Genomic DNA, 6,000 nt, shown 5'->3' on the forward strand with positions numbered 1-6,000 from the left:
CGGAGCATTAATCTGCGAAAACTGAATGTATTGCTTCAAATCGGATAGTAGGTCTCACTCATAGGTAGCTTTATCCATCATAACCCATATAAACTTATACTTCCGTAGAGTGTGAGGTCAGCTTGGACTATAACCTACCTTAATTGCCTTCCATTTCCGAGTCGGGATTCCCATCCCCCGTAACAAGCTATCAAGCCTCTGATGCTTCACTTAGTTTAAGCTATTATACAATTCCTCTTAATTCAACCTGTAACACCTTAGGTATGCTATCTTGCTCTTTTACTCCGATCTTCTTTCCAGTTTTATTACCAAACATTATGTTGTAATTCTTACACAAACGTGTGTAGGTACTTAGAGAAATTCAGAAAATGTCTTAGCGTCACTATACTAGCGGCTTACCTCCTTCAGTCGAGGTCAGGGCTCCACTATGGCTTTTGTCCTTAATATCGATTATATCTTACTAGTTCTGCCTCGAACCATCTTACTCTTTTCCTTAATCGATTCTAAATATGGCCATCACATTGCTATTACCTACTTCTTTTTATCTAGTAATCCCTTGATCTTACTCTTAATATGCCAATGCTCGTAGGCCGCACAACTATTCCTATGCTATTTGCATGAAGTGCGTTCCATTTTAGTTTTAATCTTTCTTACTCTTGGCTTACTCTGCTCTACATGTGTCATTGTACTACCGCGCACTTACAGTCTCTTTTGTCATACTTGTTTCATTTCCTTTTTCATTTCCCAAGGGGTCACCCATCCCAGTGCTACTCTCACCCAAGCACACTTAACTTCGGAGTTTTGACAAAATTCGATGCATTAGTGAGGGTATGATCGTGTCCATCCCTTATGGGGTCTCGTTTAAATTTTAAGCGTTCCCATTTACATACGATAGCGTTGGTTAATTTTCTCTTACGCTTGTACTTCTCTTATCCACTTCCCCCCTTTTAGGGTGTACCGATGTCATCCTCCATTTATTTTCAGCTATTCACATGCGAATGATTCTACTCCAACCTATTTAACGTGCTGCACCATATCTACATTTTCTGTTAAATCATCTATACATTATGTTGCCTTTATAGGAAACCCTAGCACAACCATAAGGTGCTTTGGTCTTCGGAATATATCCTATAAAATCTCATCTAATGGTTGATACTCGAGTAATATCCGTCATGTAGCAGTGCATTCAAAGCCACATTCTATTCATCCCAATCAGTAATTAGCTCGTGCTTATAATTGGTTCAAATTCTCCACTCAGGAGTACTCATACTTTGATGATCCGTGTTTCCAGCTCCGCCATTATACTAACCTTATTCCAGTGGATACCACTTATCCTTCTAATAACCTCATAATGCAGCAGTTGTTCTGCAAATCTTTCAACTATAACTTTATCATAGTTTATCCCTATGTATCAATTCAGGCGATGCCTTACTATATTGTTTTATCCCGATCGATCAGTCTTCTCTAAGTCGTCTTTTTTGGTCTATAGGTCCTTTCCAACTTCGTTCTATTATACCCATATCGACCTCCTAGTTTTTATTGCCATTAATTCAATAATTAACTCATTTCTCGAGGTCAACCATACTCGTTTAGTCAAATCTCATCATTGTTGTGAGTACAACCTTTCAAGACATACTACAGCCCTGTATCTTATTCTTTTTTTATTTCTACAAAAATTTGGGCAGAGTTTCCTTTGTATTTTTCCCTATCTCAACACCTACACGCAGGAAATACCAACAATGCCACACAGGGCCAGCATATATATTCATATCTTATCATATTGTAGCCACACAGGGAGCTCTATATCAACCGTATGAAAATGGACTTACCTCGTATGTCTACTCGAACTACACCTGTTGCACTTTCCTGTATATTTTTTTTCCTTTCCATTTTAACTTTACATGTCAATCATACTTCAATACCTTACCTGCCATATATCTTTCGTGCCTTTGCTTACCTGCGTGCTTTGTAACTTCCAATACCATTAGTTACTTTTTTTATTGATATTGTCCTTCCGCTAAAAGCACAGGTTAGTATGAGGAATTTCATTTCCTATGACTTGGCTCTATTGCACGATCTTAGATATGAAAGAAAGGTAACATCCTAAATGTCCCATAGCCTCTTGTTTATAGATGTGGTGCACAACCCAATGATAAATAAGACTTTACTAGACACGGACTGTAGACATTCCAAGGACGAACTGCTCTGATACCACTTTTGTCATGACCCAACCCCGTAGGCCGCGACTAGGGTCCGACCTGGACCCCCTTATGCGTATCTATCAACTACCCTTAAGTTGAACCGTGTGTGATGTGATACCATACACAAACCCCAATGGGTCAAAAACTTTTTTTCATAAACCTGTAGCCTCATTCACCTGTATCATAACAGGAAAGGGCATGCGAGCCAACGAGGCTGCCACACCATGAAAACATTTATAATACGTCGTATGAGCGCAACTGAAACAAACTTACAAATAACCCACATACACATGTCTACAAACCTCTAAGAGTAATAACTGCATCATATGGCGGGACAAGGCCTCCGCCGTACCCCTGATTAAATAAATATGTATATTAAATGACCAGTATAAAAAATTAGGCTCTAGGACAGTGAAGCACTTCCAACATAGCTGAGAGGAACTCCTAAGCTGACCGATCTCCAAAATGAACATCTGTACCTATGGGCATGAAACACAGCCCCCCGGAGAATGGAGGGTCAGTACGACATATGTACTGAGTATATAAAGCATAACATGTCATAACTGAAACAACAACTGAAATGGGGATATAAAAAATATGTATAACAGTTAATAGATTATTGTACCTGCAGCTTAGGACATGCAGTCATATACCTTACCATACCCTGTACCCGACCATCTAGTGAACTCGGTATCATAATCGTTTCATCATAATCATGCTCGGCTCTTCATGGGACGCGGTGAATGATTATTGCATCATATATCATTCCCGGCCCTTTATGGGACGTGGTGAATAATTATTTCATCATATATCATGCCCGACCCTTTATGGGATGCGGTGAATTTATCATGCCCATCCCTTCATGGGACACAGTGAATTTATCATGCCCGGCTCTTCATCGGACGCGGTGAATAATCATTTCATCATATATCATGCCCGACCTTTCATGGGACGCGGTGAATTTATCATGCCCGGCCCTTCATGGGATTCGGTGAATTTATCAAAATGCATAAAACCAAGAAGTAATCAGCCCCAAGCAAAAACATGACTTAAAAAACTCATTTAATGAACATGCATGCATACGAATCGACCTCGTCCTCCCATGTAGCACCTTCAAACTCTTGGTTCCTCTACAACACTTTAACGGATGCCACTTCCTTGTTCCTCAACTTTTGAATTTACTAGTCTAGAATTTCAACTAGAACCTCTTTATAGTATAAACTCTCCTTCACACCAATGTTGTTCAAAGGCACTATAGAGCTAGGATCACCAACCCACTTCTTCAACAATGAAATATGAAACACTGATGCACCAATGCCAACTCTGAAGGCAAATCCAACTCATATACCACCTTACCAAAAAGCCTCTGAATCTAATATGGGCCTGTATAGAGGGGACTAAGCTTCTCCTTTTTGCTAAAATGCATCACGCCCTTCATTGGTGAGATTGTCAAGTAAACCCAATCATCTACCTCAAATTCGAGCTCCCTTCTCCTCACATCTGAATAGGACTTTTATCGGCTTTGGGAAGTCTTCAACCTCTCTCTAATGAGTCTAATTTTCTCCATGACCTCACAAACCAACTCAGGTCCTTTCAAGGCAATTTCACCAACTTCAAACCACCTAATAGAAGACACTTTCTACCATATAGAGCCTCAAACAGAGCCATTTGAATACTCAAATGGTAACTGTTATTATAAGCAAACTCGATCAATGACAAGTGATTATCCTAATTACCCTTGTCAATTACACATGCTCTCAACATATCTTCCAAGATCTGAATAGCACGTTCGGCTTGACCATCTGTCAGAGAGTGAAAAGTTGTATTAAGCTTAACTTGATTACCAATACCCTTTTGGAAAGACCTCCAAAATTGAGATGTGAATTGAGTACCTTTGTCCGAAATAATATTTAATGGAACACCGTGAAGCTTAAAAAACTCTCAAATGTAAAGTATAGCATAATTCTTGGCTGAATAAGAAGTCTTAATAAGAAGAAAATGAGCTGACTTAGTCATTTAGTCAACAACAACCCAAATCGAATCATGTTGCCTCTAGATACGAGGCAAACATATAATGAAATCCATATTCAAGTCTTCCCACTTCCAAGTTGGAATCTTAATGTCTTGAGTAAGCCTCCCAATTTTGATGCTCAACCTTCACTTGTTGACAATTAAGACATTTAACCATAAACTCCACAATGTCTTTCTTCATGCTATTCCACTAATATACTTCTCTCAAATCTCGATAAATCTTTGTGGAACCCTGATGAATAAAATACTGTGAATTATGAGCTTTGGATAATATCATTTCTCTCAAGACATCAACATCGGAAACACACAATCGACTTTGATATCTAAGCATACCATCTCCCCCTAGGGAGAAAGCCCCAATGGTTTTTTGGCAACCGCTTTATTCAACTCAACCAAAGTGGGATCATTGTCTTGATTTGCCTTCACATCTGCCATAAGAGACGATTTAGAACCATTTTGGACAACAACACCACCATCCTCCAAATCAACCAAGTGAACACCCAAATGAGCTAGTATATGAACATCACGAACTAACTCCTTCTTTTCTTCCTTAATGTGGGCAAAACTATTTATGGACAACCTACTAATAATATCAGCAACCACATTTGCTTTACTTGGATAGTATAACACACTCATATCATAATCCTTCAACAACTCAAGCCATCTTCTTTATCGAAGGTTCAAATCCTTTTAGTTGAACACATATTGCAAACTCTTATGGTCAGTGAATACAGAGACATGGACACCATAAAGACAGTGTTCCAGATCTTCAAAGCAAACATAACCACCGCTAACTCCACATCATGAGTCAAATAGTTCTTTTCATGCATCTTAAGTTCCCTCAAAGCAAAGTCTATCCCCTTGCCATTTTGTATCAAAACATAACCAAGACTAAACCTTGAAGCATCACAATATACAACAAACCCATCAGACCCTCCAGGTAAAGTCAACACCGAAGTAGAGGTAAGTTTATCTTTCAACTCTTGGAAGCTTTTCTCACATGGCTTAGACCATTAGAATTTCACCTTATTTTTAGTCAAAGTAGTCAAGGGCGATGCAACAGAAGGGAATACTTCTACTAACCATTCATAATAACTGGCTAAGCCTAAGAAACTTTGAATATCAAAAGGAGACAAATGTCTAGGACAATTATTTACCACCTCGATTTTCTTGGGATCCACCATAATTCCTTCACCAAAGACAATATGACCAAGAAAAGCAACTGGTCTCAACCAAAACTCACACTTGCTAAACTTAGCAAATAACTGATGATCCTTGAGAATTAATAAGTCAATCCTTAAATGATCGGCATGCTCATCCTCATTCTGAGAATATATATTAATATATCATTAATGAACACAATAATGAATATTTCCAAGTATTTCTTGAACACTCTGTTCATCAAATCTATAAAAGTTTAGGAGCATTCATTAGTCCAAAAAGACATAACTAAAAATTCAAAGTGACCATATCGAGTTCTGAAGGCCATTTTCAAAATGTCATATTTACTCAAAGTTGATGATAACTCGATCAAAGATCGATCCTTGAGAAGTAACTTGCTCCTTGAAGTTGATCGAACAAGTCATCAATCTTTGGAATGGGACACTAATTCTTGATTGTGATTTTATTCAATTACTGATAGTCAATACACATTCGAAGAGAACCATTCTTCTTTCTAATAAAGAGAACCGGAGCACCTATAAAGAGATATTCGGTCTAATGAAATCCTTATCCAACAAATCTTTCTACTGATACTTTAACTCTTTAA

Source organism: Solanum dulcamara, chromosome 4 (genome assembly GCF_947179165.1).
Source record: "Solanum dulcamara chromosome 4, daSolDulc1.2, whole genome shotgun sequence".
Lineage (NCBI taxonomy): Eukaryota > Viridiplantae > Streptophyta > Magnoliopsida > Solanales > Solanaceae > Solanum > Solanum dulcamara.